Source organism: Peromyscus maniculatus, chromosome 5 (genome assembly GCF_049852395.1).
Source record: "Peromyscus maniculatus bairdii isolate BWxNUB_F1_BW_parent chromosome 5, HU_Pman_BW_mat_3.1, whole genome shotgun sequence".
In the NCBI taxonomy this organism is placed as follows: domain Eukaryota; kingdom Metazoa; phylum Chordata; class Mammalia; order Rodentia; family Cricetidae; genus Peromyscus; species Peromyscus maniculatus.
This window is the reverse complement of record NC_134856.1, coordinates 29,981,150-29,996,129: the sequence shown is the minus strand read 5'-3', so window position 1 is coordinate 29,996,129 and position 14,980 is coordinate 29,981,150. Positions and strand designations below refer to the sequence as shown.

Sequence of the window (14,980 nt, the reverse complement as noted above, 5' to 3'; positions counted from 1 at the left end):
TGCTTGGGCTGTTCTTGCTAAGGTAGCTTGGATGGGTTGAGGGATGTAGCCATCTCTGTCCGTTCCAACAAAGGCTTTTCACTTGCACCAGCTACATAAGAAGGCCAAGAGCGTGGTACCCAGATTCTGTGTGTATTCACGTCCTATTGCTCTAATAACAAGTAACCACCAGCTTATTGGTTTAAATAAAATTATGTAAAAATTTATTTTCATGTAAATGTACAGGTTAGAAATCTAAAATGGGTCTTACTGAGCTCAAGTCAATGCAACAGCTGGCTAGGTTCTTTTGGGAAGATTGGAGGAGAAAATCCAGTTGCTTGGCTTCCCCAGTTCTGGGTGCTACCTACATTCTCTGGCCTGGGTCCTTTCTGTTGCCAAGATAGGTGACGCCCTCCTGGGCTCCCAGGATCAGGAAGAAACATCTTTAAGGCACCATATTAGTTTCTTCTGCATGGCTTTGACTGGGAGGCTTGGTATGATAAGGAGGAAGGATTTAGTTTTTCATGCTCACACGGAGTTTCAGCCCACTGTGGTAGGGAAAGCTTGTCACAGAGCTCCCAGCTCGTGGCAACAGAGTGTAAGGTGGAGGCTGTTTAGGCCACTGTGGTTGAGGTCCCAGAGAGACTGGTGTACTCTTCAGAGAAGTAGTGATCTTCCGCTAGCCAGGTCCCACCTCCTAAAAGTTCAGCAGCCTCCCCAAACAGGACCAACTGGGAAGCAAGTCTTCAAACCACAAACCTGAGGGAGGCGTTTCAGATGCAAACCCTAACAGACAGCTGTTCCACTCCACAGCCTTGTAATAACCCGTCCCCACTGTGTGCTCTCCTGATTCTGGTCCTCCATGCCTTCGCCCCCTCCCCACGACTACATCCTAATACCACCGCTTTCCCTGGAGACACTCTGAACTCCTGCACACAACCTCCTGTTTGTACCTCTGTGCACACAGTCTGAAGTGGCCCACACGTTCCTTCCCAGTGTGGATAGGTCTCCAGACCCAGCTCAGAAAAGCCCTTCACTCCCCAGAGATGGTTTTTACAGAGTGGGGAGAGCCTTCCTCTTTCTGTATAACTTATTAGGACTGTGTTGTTCCTCCGACAGGAGTTGCTCTTCCTCCTCTGTCCTTCACAGGCTCTGTGGCAGCACTGACCACGCTACACTGCAGTTATTTCTTCATAGGCATCTCATACCAGTCATGCCTGCAACTTGTCAGAATAATGTTGCCCCCTTCTCTTTAGATCCAATGCTCTTCAGTGCAACATGTGCTTAATAAATGTACAGAGTGAGTGAAGGGAAATATGGTCACACTTTGCCCATACACTACCAAAATAAACCCTTCTGCCCTCCCAAAGTTTAGTTAAATAATTACTAAAGACAAAAAGTATTTCATGTTTAAGTTAATCCCATTACAGATTCCAAAAGCAGTAGTTTATCAAAGTTCTGTGATATTATTTTCCATCACTTTACAGTCGGGATTCTCAACCTGTGGGCTGTAACCCCTCTGTGAGTTGCATCTCAGATATTTACATTACAGTTCATAACATTAGCAACATTACAGTTATGAAGTAGCAACAAAATAATGTTATGGTTTGGGGTCAGCACAACCTGAGGAGCTGTGTTAAAGGGCCACAGCGTTAGGAAAGTTGAGAACCACTGCTTTACAGGCAGTTACAGTTTCCAAAACGCCTTCTGTTCACATTAGTATAATCTAGAGATTTCTTAAATGATGATATATTGAAGAAATGAGTTAACACCTCTTCTTTCCATGAGGAGGAGTTTCAAGTGATGCTGAACTTCAGCCTGTGGCTCCTTTGCTGTGGTTTCTGTCCTCAGCATAGAGGAATGCATTTCAGACTAACTGTTGATGCTGCCAGGGTGGGAATTCTGGCCAGGTCTGATAGGTTTTGTGTAAATGTTAAGTTCAGGGTGAAAAGTGAGTTAACCTAAAATAAAAGGGCAGATAAGTTAAACCCTTCCCCAAAAAATAAATGTGAGAAATAAAGACAAGAGAAGGTCAAGTCGAGTGGCGGTAGTCTCAGCACTTGCAGGCCAGCCCGGGCTGCGTCAGGAGAGCCTGTGTCAAAAACAAAAACAGCAAAGGTAACAGAAAAGAAAACTGCAAGAGTGTCGCAAAGCCCGGCTGAGCAGACTTAGATGAGAATGTGACTGAGGCGCTAAGGGGAGTAGATGGTTCACTCAGTCCGGTCCATGTTCCTGACAGATTGTCAGGCAGGGTCCAGCCGGGGATGAGTGGAGAGTTCAGGTGGGAAAATTGCCTGTGTTTGCAGGCATTCAAGCCTGACAGAAATCCTCAGCCATGTCTCGGTAGTCAGCCAAGGGTAATAGGCACATACATCTGGCCAGGCTTGAGGACATCTTAGAAAGAAATGTACACCAAAACCTGTGGGTAGAGGTCATCAGAGTGTGAGGGTGCGTGCGGGGTAACGTGACCTTGCCACTTCCTCATGTTCGTCTGTCATCTGTCATACGCTGAGCCAGGCTGGGCCCAGGGAAGCCACTCGGGATAGAACAAAAGGTGCCCCTAATAGTCTATAAATGCAGGGGTGTGCACCTGTTCCCCCGAGTGGTGGCATCAGGAAGCTGATCCTGGTGGGCAGACCTGCCACACATCTGGAAGGGAGAGTTGTGGGGAAGCCTTGTTCATCCCAGGAACAAATATTCTTTTTAATAGAAGCCTAGTAAAGAGGCCTATTGTATAAAGCCCAACTTAAATTTAATGTGAGGGTGAATGTTGAAATCGGTCATTACTCATTTTTTTATGAGGGTGGCAACATACAGGATGTATGCTTGTCAGTCGGTGTACACGCCCTTTGGGTGTGGTGGACACTTGGCTGCCTTGCCAGTTGTAAACTTGATGATATAATTACCGTAAACTTGGGGACTCTTTCTAGAGGCTGTGTGTGTGCCCAGGTTGCTTGCAGATTTTGTTAGTACTTTTGTGTCTGTGTCCCTGATGACAAGCTGGAACACTGAAGAAATGATTAAGTTTCTGATATAAATAGGTTCTGTTGTTCTTGCGACACTCCTGGCTTCTTTCGGGAAGTTGGTGGAAGTTCACCTGTCTATGAGGCACAGCTGGACCAGCCTCTAGTGGAGTGAGTGGCCACGTCTCAACTCCAGATATTTGTTGTCATGAGGAAAACAAGCTAGTATTGCCAGATTTTAAGAATGTTAGAAATACCGTTTTGTGTGAAAATTTTCAGATTTTGAAAATGAGGAATTTTTTTGTACAGTTCAGTTTCCAGAGTATGACACCTGCTGTTAGGAAAGTGATAGATGTGTGATGGATTAGCTTGCTGATCCTGTTGGTTGCCTGCTGTCTGTGTGGTCTCGGGATTTTCTCTTCCACCCAGATCTCTTCTTCTTTTAATGACTTTGCTTAGTGTCAACTACTGGTTCTCAACCAGGGGTGACTTTCCTCCAGAAGGGACCGACACTGAGTGGTCTGGAAGCCTTTCTGGTTGTCACAGCTGGTGGTTGGGGGTGGCTACTGGCATCGGATGGGTAGAGGACTAAGTCTGCTGCTAAATATTCTGTGTCATACAGGATTGTCCCTACAGACATAAATTATCCAATCCAAAATGGCAGTGGAGTGGAGGAGACCAAATTGTTACTGTACCTCCTTTTTTTCCTCCCTCCCTCCCTTCCCTCCCTCCCTTTCTATGTTATCCACCTCCCTGTATGTTCCTCCCTCTCTCCCTTCAATCTTGCTCATATTCTTCTGCTTTTTCTTCCTTCAGACTCTTTAGGATGGTAGCTGTCAGTTTCAAATGCAAGAAAACAGAAACATGAGAATTTAAGAATGAGAACCCCCAAACCTCCACTTACATATACTCTAATATGTGGCCCTTGGGCCGCCCAAGGTTCCGCATGGGGAATTCACCCTGGGTCTTCGAAAGGATGATGTGGGGACCGCAGTTGGAAACTGGGATGCGCAGCTGTTTCTATGGTCGCTGAGCCCATGCTTCTGGTCCTTACATCCTTCACCATGGGCTTTTCTGTTCGATACTGTTGCTTTGTGAAGCTGCCCAACACAAAAAGCTCTTAATCAACATTCGTGTCTTGGAAGGCAATAAATTAAAATGTAGTTGTGGGTAAAGACTGAAAGCATTTGCTGTTGTGATGTTTATACTCCTGGCCCAAGTAGCTAAACAGCATATCCTAAGGTGTTTTCCCAGAATTTCTAATTTCCTCAGTTTTTGGCTCAAGTCTCCTATGTAGACATCAGGGTCATTTTGTAATGGTTCCCTTCAGATACAAAGTTAAACTTTCATTTTTATCTAAGCACAAGAACAAAATAGAAGAGAGAGTGTGTGTGCTAACCTTCTATAGCTGATAATATGGAGAAAAACTCACGTGAGTCTTTTTTTTAAACAAATGTGATTTAAATGTGTAAACTATTAACTCCCAAAGGTAATACCATAAGGGTGGTTGTAGGGATGAGACCTGTCTCTCAAATGCTGTTTGGTACTTGGAAAGATGGCATATTTATACCACAGTAGTTAACTAGCTTTGACTTGTGCAGAACAGTGCATATGTTTTTGTTACCAGAGTACTAGTTGTAATGCATAGTATTTTGGTTGTAGATATTAACCATCTTCTTGAAATTTAAAATTAGAGAATGATATGTGGCGCTGACTGGGTGATGTATCAAGGCCTATTTCTGGGCATTTTGTTACCAGATCACAGGTGGTCTCCACATGCATGGGACATTGCAGCCTCATACAAACACTGGTGACTGTAAGGAGTCTTCTCTGTCCTGCCAGCCAGCTCCCAAATAACAACAGGGAGGCTTGGTAATTATGAAAGCTTAGCCTTAGCTTGGGTTTGCTTTTAACCACTCTCATAACTTAAATTAACCCATTTCTATTCGTCTACCTTCTGTCACATACCACCCTTGCCGCTTCCTCCAAGTCTCTTAAGTCTGCCCAGCTTCCTCCTCCTGCTTCCTCTCTGTGTCCAGAAGTTCTGCCTGTACCTCCTGCCTAGCTATTGGCCATTCATCTTTTTATGACACCAGTGACAGCAACACACCTTCTCACAGGACCAGTGTCCCACAGCAGGTGACCTGAAGGCTAGGTGACTGAGAATCCTAGAGATCTTTAGCCTCCAACTTGAGCAGCTTCCTATTGGAATTCTGGAGAAACTGTATTTTACCAATCTGAATTCTGTTTGGATGTCAGGCCCCTTGCCTGACCCCTGCTGTTCTACCGACGCCTTTGTGGAGGACACTGGCCTGATTTTGTTCAGACAGGCTGGCTTGAGCCTTGGCTGGAGTGTTTTTCCAGGGAGACAGGCCTACTCTGGGGCTTAAGATGAAACCTAACAGCCTTGGTTTTTTTCTCTGAGGAGCTCTGTTAGAGAATGGGCCACAGTGGTCATGCGGGGAAGTCTAAGTGGTTCAAGACAACCAGAGAAGCATCCGTTCATTTGTCCCCTTCTCTTTCCATCACGCTTTCAAGAGCGCTTGTTCTCCATCTGCTGTAGGCCATACAGCAAAATGCTTAAACAAGTCCTGGAGTCAAAACCCAGAAACCAAAGGAAAGAGTTCAGAGTACATCATGATAGGCGTAGCTGCATGGTCTTTGTCTCCGTGGTCATACTGTTAAGGGACATTGTGTCTAACGGGGTTTCTAACACTAACTGTACGTCAAAAAAACAGACATTAAAGACTAGACATTCTCTAAGGGAAAGTTACAGGTTCCTGTCATTCCCATTCAAATTGTGGGTGGTGATTTAATTTAATTGTGATTAAAGATTATAGTGAGGATTAAAACTTGCCTTTCACATGCTGTGTAACTTGAATCTATTTGAAAACTGTAACATGAAAATGGCCTTTATCCACATCATCAATGCTGACCTGACCATCAGTACCTTCAAGACCCCTCCAGAGGTGGGGGTGACAGGCTGACCATCAGTACCTTCAAGACCCCTCCAGAGGTGGGGGTGACGGGCTGCCATGCCACACCAGAAGGAGCTTGTTCGAACACCAAACATGACAGCCATGGAATCCACCCTGTGCCGTTTCTGATGAGCTACATAGGGGTGGAGGTGCGTGTGGTGATCAGTTTTCCAACTGACTTTGGTGTGAAGGGAAACCTATCTTGGAAACAAAACCAAACAGTAAGGAGGAAATGGTAAGGCAAGCAGCTGGAGAGAAGAAACTAGGCCTTCCACTAATGTGGATGTGAAGTAGCTTTAAGAGTTAACTGTACTTCAAAGTTTTTAAGCGAATTGCCAACATTGTTTCAAATGTGAACTGAGGTTCCCTAGGAATGCTTTCAGAAAGACCCACTTTTCCTTCAGGAAGTATTAGAGCTCACAGGGAGTCTTCCTCTGGGTAGCTCACCTTCACAGCCTGTGTGCAATCAGAGCTGTAATCACATATTTCCACAGAAGCCTGTGACCGATCTCTTGTCAAATAACTATCGGCTCCTTCGGGGCCTTGGCCCCAGCTCGGCTCGGGAAGAAAGGTCTCTCCACCTTGTTTTGCTGTTGCTCTTCGTTTTGGGTTTCTTTGTTTTGAAGGAGTTGTTACTGTTAGTTTGCCTGTCTGTTTTGGCTAAACGGTGTCAATGTGAAGAATACTTTTGAAGTGAAGGCAGAGAGCTGAGTCTGCTCAAGGAGCTTTTGTTCAGCCTGCAGTGCTGGACGCTTGGAGGGAGTCTCCAGTGCTCTGGAATCTACACTGTGGCAGAAGCCCAGAGGACAGAAGTGGGCCTTGTAAACAGCTGGGCGGGCCGGCCTCTGCGGGCGTGGGCTGCTCCCAGCCCAGCTTCCCTCTGCAGGCTGACCCCTGTGCCCAGGGACGCTGGAAGGAGACCGGGGAGACACTGCAGGTTGCCACTTCACCGCGTCCAAACAGGCCAGTTTGGTTTGGCTCTCGTGATCTGGGAGTTTTCAGACCAAGTCGACCAGTATCTACCAGTATCCTGAAGAGAGCCTAGCCTAGAAAAATAACTTTTTTTTTCAACTGTATGCATCATTGGCTACTATTAATTCTTAATTTAGACTCATTCTGATAATGTCAGAGGAATAAAATGTGGAATAATATTTATTTTAAAAGCTGTAAACATTGACCTTTGTTTTCCCTTTCCTCGGGCCTGCTTGATCCCCCGGCCCCCCCAACTTGAGTGGGTCCTGTGAACTGCTCATCACTGTGTACTGCACTGCCCTTCTGCACATTAGTGTTTGCTTGTCGTGGGAGATTGTTAAATGCTATCTGCCTTCTCTATCTCATATTTGCAAAAATATTCTCAACAGTGGAGCCACAGTTCTGGGACACGGATTCTGTTCCCTGCGTAGTTCCAGGTGACACGTTTGGTTCTCTGCCGATCCTGCCAGACGACCTGGCCTCTCCACCCCTTTTGCTCTTGAACAGTTTCAGTGATTTTTAAATCATAATCTTATTATTTAATATTGTCTCATATTATTAATGTTAATTATATTAACTAATATTGCTAATGATATCAATATATTATTTAATCACAATAATCCAGTAGAACTTGCTCAGTTTACTTTTCATGTAAATAATGTAAAAGATTACTTACAATCTGGCTCAAATTAAGGTGATTTTTGTCTTCAATAAGATACGCTTCTGAGTAATTATACTTGAAAAAATAATTAGAATTACAGTGATATAGCTATGAGTAATTATTTTACAGAAACAATGTTGAACTAAGAAGGAAGAACTCTACTTCAGGAAAATTAGCACTGGAGATAAAACTTGACTGGTCGATGAGTCCATGCATTTTCTCATTCTCCATTGATGGTTTTTATTTCTTTTACCTTTATAGATTTATTTTTATTTTGTGTGTGCATGTTTTGCCCACATTTATGTGTGTATATTATAGATGTATATGTGTGTGTGTATATATATATACATATATACATATATATGTACACAGTGCACACATGCCTGGTGCCTGTGGAGCTCAGAAGAAGGCAGCGGCTCCCCTGGAGCTGGAGTTCTGGATGATTGTGAAACCCAGGTTCTGGGAACTGAGATGGGATCCTCCGCAAGAGCAGCAAGTGCTCTTAACCACTGAGCTATCTGTCCAGCCCAGTTTTTATTTCTTATGCACAAAAATCATGCAGTCTTCCCCCCCCCCCAACTGTGAAATACACTGGAGTTAGGCAGCTTTCTGGGGTGCCTCGGAATTCTCTGGTATATACCATGTTTTAAGGACCCCGGATGCTGTTGAGGGAACATGGAGACTGGTGCAGTAAAGTAACAAAGAGGCCAGAAGAAGAGCACGCAAGCATCACGCGGAGAGCGTGAGGGGAGGGTGGCCAAGAGGGAAATGCAAGTCGATGACATTTCAGTCACACATTGAAAGTGATCCTTGTGCACCTACTGAAGGATTTCTGTCCTGAAATACAGTCCATAAAGACGGCGCTGTCGGTAGTGTGGTGCTTCCTCCCGGTAAACTTGGAAACCCTGGGTCTCCTGCATACTAAACATCCTCTGCCACCAAACTCTTCATCTTTCCCATAGTTTATTTGCATAAGTAATTCTCATGAGTTAGCCACCTGCATGAGGATGTCTGCATGGGACCATCCTGTGGGTTTTCTACTTAGCTAGGGGTCTCACTTCTGCTTCAGTCTGCTCAGCGGTAGCTCACCAGGGATCCTGAGAACTTGGAGGGCATAGCCCATGGCACAGGCCATTAAGCCGGGCCCTGGAGCCATTTCCAGGTCACTGGTTCCTGCTCCTTCTCATGCCTTGTTCACCTCTGCAACCTTGTTGCAATAGTAATGCTTCTTCATAAACCGTTCTTAATGAGTCTATTTACCTGGCATACCAATGAGATTGCCCCATGTAATAAAGTCTCTGCTCACGTATTGCCAAGAAGCCAACTGTGGTAGCTGTTAAAGGATTTGCCCTTTGAAGGAGGGTGGCTATGGCAATTATTGTTTGCCTTCAACTTACTGTGTAGGCCAGGTTTGCCTTGAACTCACTGTGCAGCTCCAGCTAGCCTTGAACTCACTGAGTAGCCCAAGCTGGCTTTGAACAGGTGACAATCCTCCTGCATCAGTCTCCCAAGTGTTGGTATTACAGGTATAGGCCACCACACCTAGTTTTTCTTCCTTTAAGTCAGTATTATAAAGCTACTGAGAGGTTTTACAAATATATCAATCTTCTACCTAGTGATCCCCAGGAAATAGGATTTATGGAGATCAATATCTATATTTTCAAAAGATCATTAATTTTATTTAAAATGGGTCCAAAGAACTCAATTATCAATTATGGTGTGCTTTAGGGCTTCGATTCTTAGCAAAACACAGGTCCCTCCTTTGGTAAATTCCAGGTCTTAGGCAAACTGATGGGCTTGCTTCCTGCCTCTTTAGAACTGTCTTCCGGTTGCAGTGAAGGTGACATAGCCCAGAGCCAAAGCAAAAGGCCTGTCTTGCCTGTCATGGCAGCCCTGGTGTGTGTGTTTGGATGCACTGCCCTGGGGATCAGAAAAGAAAACAGGCCAGTGGCCTGGTTGAGGTGGCCTTGCACCTTCTGTTTAACAGGCTCACCTGTCACTATGGGACCAATAGTGACCTTGTAGACAGCTGAGCTCTAGATCCTACTCTGACCCTTTGGCCTCCTGCTTAGACATCTGCCATGGTGTAACCTGGAGTTCCACGTCTTTGCCAATAAGTCAGTCACATCCTCCCAACTCTCCAGTATGAGGATAGTGTGCAGTGTTCGGTCAATCTACCTATCATTTGCCCTCTGAACAATGGTGGGAACACAGCACCTACCTCCTAGGGTGTGAATGAAGATTAAATGCAATAAGTTTAAAAGAGACTACCTTAGAACTTGCCTTGAATGTAGATCTTCGGTTACCCTTTGTCACTTCCCAACTCATAAATGTACTCGGAATTAGGGAAAAAGGAAGATTGTATTTTAAATTTGGAACTGAAAAAACACTGCTGTACCTTATGATGAGATTGCTTTCTTAATGGGTAGAGTTTTTCTTCATAACACTGAAAATTCTTTCAAGCATGTGTTCTGAAGTCACAGTATTTGCCCTTTATGCATATTTTTGAAAAACATTGCTCAGATTATGTCTTACCAGGCTTACAAGGATAAGGGGTTAATTCTGATGTTTCAGACAAATGTGAACACAGTAGCTCCTTTAATATTGGTGAAGACTGGAATGTACCTCAGAGGGTCTCCCTGACTTCCACCATGGGGCTCCAGATCTCCAGAATTCATTCAGTCACTCATTTGTACCTTAGAGCTAAGCTGCACTTGAGCAACAGGTCACCTGCCACCAGGACCTCAGGCTGTTTGGAAAACAATATTGAATGTTCTTATGGGTATTGAATTGCAGCCTCTCTCCATATCACATTCCAGGGTGCTCAGAGGAAATGCTCCTGCTGTCTGCTCCAAATCCCCTCTTTGGTCCTTTAAAGTCTTTGTGTCTTATCACCCTTGGTGAAAAGAGAAAACGAGGTGGTCAATGCAATTCAGAAAATGTCTCTAAGTTTTCAAAGCACGACTGGGTTGGAGGAGACGACAAAAATGAAATAAAACTGTTTGACCCTAACGCAGAGCACTTGGATAAAGTCCTGTTCTCTCTCATCGTTGATTCATGGATTTATGGGTGGAGATTTTCAGGGTTGTACACTGTGATGACTTCCCAAGGTCCCTTCAACAAGGTGTCTAGTAGGAATTGCCACAAATCACCACACTGCCCAGCCACTCTGCACAAACCCTTGTCCAAAGTGCCAGATGGAACTTTAGAATTAGGGGGTTCGGTCCCTGCTGTCAAAACTCTCCTCCACCATCCTCCTCCTCCTCCTCCTTCTCCTCCTCCTCCTTTTTTTTTTTTTTCAGCAGAAGACAGCTCTGATGTTTTCCAATTGCCTGCAGGTGAGCACTGAGGATGAGTGACTTCCAGGGCCCTTCTTACTACCAACTCCAACCTGGCTGCACTGAAGAGATATTGTCTCTGCTTTAAAACTCTAGCCCAGGATGAAGCCTTGCCCATGCATATGTCTGTGTACATACATATTCCTGACTCTTACTAACATTAAAAATAAAAAAGGAATGGGGAAAAAGAACAGTGTACTCATAGAAAATAACAACGCCATCGAAATAACTACGCCCGGACCCCAGCATAGTGTGTAGACATCTCCTACAGGGAAGCCATAATGCAGAACCTTGTTTTGTGGACCCCCAAACCCTGTTCTTACTATTTCACATTTCTTCCAGCCTCACCACTCGGTTCTGGTTCTGGTCTAAGGGACTCTACTCTTGGGAAAGTCAGTAGTATTTGATTATGGACGTATCCCCACTTCCAGGTGACAGCTGGGGCAGATGGAGGCACAGTGAGTCATACAGAAGGACAGCAGAGATGAGACAGCTTTCCGCCATTGTCTTTTTCTCCAAATATGTTGTGGCACCTCACCCAGAACGCAACCCCGGCAGCTTGCGTGAACCTAATCAGTTTCTGGACTCAGCTTCCTCAAAACGGTTCTCTCTTGTCAGGCTAAGATTCCCCATCAACATTTCACTGTCTGCAAAACAGTACTCCCTCTACAGTGGGTGGGTGTTAGTTATTTGCTGAGTACTTGGTAAATGTGACCTGTGAAAACAGCAATGAAAGCATATTGATCATGCTGTAATGTTGTCTGTGGGTAGCGTTATACACCGGAGAATTGAGATTCACTAATTCAGAATTTCTTACAAAGTGGTGAGAGGTTGAGTTTACCTCTGCCATAGCACATGTCCTGTAAAATCAGTAATGCATAGGACTTTGTTAATTACATAGAGGGGTCTGAAAATATGTACAGATCCTTTTTAAAATGCCATTTTCGACCTTATTAACTATTGCAAGAGTATTTGGAAACAATTAAGAGATGCTACTCCTTTATTTTCCATTGAGAAGCTAATTATTTCTTCATGAAGGCAACTTGCCCTTAGCCCCTCCCCCATCCAGTTAGTGTGTGTTGCCTTAAGAACTATTTAGATGCTCTTTCCCCCCTATTAGTACAAATTAAGATGGTTTTGCTGTATAACCAATTAATGCCCTCTGTAAAAAGGTAACATTTCTTCTCTTGGTGACATGGCAGAGAAATGCTGAGGTCTACCAGACTTTTCATGCCTCCTCTGGCAACTAAAAGAAAATCAAGTCTTGCACCCAAAGCATAATCATGTTTGTGTGGCTGAAATCAACACCCAGAGTCAGGGAGTGCTGCTATTGCCCTGCGGGATGCAATTACATTTGGCCTGGGAACCAATAGTAAGAACAGCAGCAATGATGATGATAATAATAAAAATAATAATAATCCCTGCACAGCATCTCTAATACCTGTTGCCAAGTCTTTAATTTCCAGTTGATCACCATTTCTAACATGGAAGAAAGTTGAAGTCATACAGGTAGTTGGAGATCTCCTGGAAGATGCAAGAATGGCTCCATTTCTAGGTAGCCATCACTGATTCAGATTGGTTTCTGTCTGAAGGGTATTCAGGAGTTCTCATATCCCTCGGAGGTAGCACAAACCAAACAGGATGTCATGTTACACCAGAATCCAGGGCTTCAGCGAGTCTCCAGATCACACTGGGAGATAGTTCCAATCTTTGTGGAGTAACACAGAGGTACTCCCAGCTTGATGCTCTGGTTATTGGCCATGGACAGGAAGCAGGCCCTTCCATTTCTGGATCCTGGAAATTAATTCATGGAGAATCTACGGAGGTCTGTTTCCTAGCAGGGCCAGCAGATAGTAGCTGCCAAGATGTTGCCAGTCACGCCTTGGCACCTGCAGGGAATCACCTGAGCACACTCTAGTTTCTGTAAAATCCAATACAGATAAGTGAAACCCCTCTTTAAAGTGAGTCTAAGTGGGAGTGGGAGGCATTTACATGTATGAAACATCCACACCGAGAGAGAGAGAGAGACAGAGAGACAGAGAGAGAATATGAGTGTACTACTATTGGCTAATATCTAAGATGGAGTGTTGCCTTGGCCATCTGGGCCTGTGAGATCCCCAAGCCCAGGGGCCATTAATTTCAGAGAATTTAGTAAGGAACCCTACCCCAAAACAAGGTTCATTTGAATAATAGAAACATGTTCATTAAGGATCTTTAGCCCAAATTGTTTCTATATGATCTGCAAACATCTTAATGATGCAGGTGGATGTGAAGCCAGTGCTCATAGAGCATAAACTAATGCTGAGAAGTCAGAGAGGAAGGATTAGAAGAGAGACTGCATGGTATGGAAGTGGGAGTGGGACCTGGCTGAACTCACTGGCTCACGCTGGTGTGCACTAGCTCTGAAAGCTTGAAAAGGTATTTCTCCTTTGGCCCCCCTGCTTCTTCATCTGAAAAAAGTGGAAATAGCATTATTGCCTAGTCACAGGTCCTAGTGAACATTGGACTTCTTAAAATATAGAAAGTCTGCTGAACTGTGCTTAGAGACTGGGTACTCAACAAGTGTAGCTTAGTATTTCAAGTACAACATTTTAAGAGTGGTAAGTTCACAAATGGGTCATTACACAGTAGAAATTTTGCAGAGGAATAATTAGTGACTCAAAAACCTTATCTGAAAATCTCAGAAGCTTGACTACATTTCTCACAGGGAAATAAACTGAGGCTTCATGTATGTGATGTATTGTGAAATTTGTTAATGTTTAAAAATGAAACACTTATTCAACAAATATTTGCTGAGAACTCGTGAGTTAGCAACACAGTACACAGTATGATATTGTAAGAATGCATACAACGTCTTCACCATGCTCCCTGGGCCTTCAGAAAAGATACTGGATACATACATGTGGCTGAAGAATCCACACAGTGTTTCAGTAAAGACAGATTATCACTCAGTTCCAAGTGCCCTGGTGTTCACAAAGTCACAACATGAATTAAGTGAAATGCTAGACACAATGCTGATAAACTGCTTCGTAGCTACACCAGAGAAGACATTCGATATTCTTTATGATTTAATAACATTGACCTTAAATCAGATGTGAGGCATCAACACAGCAGTATGGACCTAGGACATAAAACAAATATAAATTTTATGATTAATTTGCAAGCAGATATCACTTTTAATGAGATGAAAAAGCAGGTGTTGCGTTCCCACTCAGTCAGAATGTGTCTAGCATCAATCAGTCTCAGGAAGTACAAGAAAACTCTAGTGAGCTCATTCTTGGTTTTGCTTTCTGCTTTTGGAGATAGCATCTCATTGCAGTCCATGTTAGCCTTGAAATTTTCTGATGCCCAGGATGGCCTTGAATTCACACTATTTCTCTTGCCCCAGCCTCCCAAATTCTGAGATTATAGACGTGAGCCACCACAGTGTCTAGAATGTGTGTGTGTGCGCGCACGCGTGTGCGTGCGTGCGTGCGTGCGTGTGTGTGTGTGTGTGTGTGTGTGTGTGTGTGTGTGCACATCAGTGGAAGCCAGAGATCTATCACATTGCTGTCTACCGTATCTTTCAAATGGGATCTCTCATGGAGCCCCATTTTCCAATCAAACAACCTGAGACTCAGAGACGTTTCTATGGCACAGAAGCTTCCTGGATCTGATTGCCCTCATGACCAGTGGCCGCTCCAGAGGGCTCCTTGGCTCTGCCAGATTCACTGATCCACCAGCATTTGCGATTATTTAGCTCTTTGATTTTTCTCTGGATCTAGTTGACCGGTTGCTTTGTTGATAAGTTCTGGTGTGTTTTCATTCACACATTGCCTTGAAGCATCATGATTACCTACACCACAGTGTCTGAAGCTTCCTGTCAGCAGTATGTGGATAAGAGACAGCAGCCCTTAATCTAATAATGTCAGAATCGGAATCCTCTGCCTCAAATCATCCAGTGATGGCCAGAGTCTATCAACAAATGATTGAAATTTTTAAATTCATTTGGTAAACTTCTTATGGGCAGAAATTATGTCTTAGTTTTCTATTAATCCTAGTCCCAATGGTTAATGACCACGTAACAGAGGTGAGGTGCCTGCTCCTGGA

The 14,980-nt window shown here is 44.2% G+C and overlaps 1 protein-coding gene across 11 annotated transcripts in view; it reads left to right on the top strand.

Annotated features, from left to right (window-relative positions):
• Window positions 1-14,980, top strand: part of Nr3c2 (nuclear receptor subfamily 3 group C member 2) — a 331,912-nt gene that overhangs the window by 249,559 nt on the left and 67,373 nt on the right. The window lies entirely within an intron of this gene.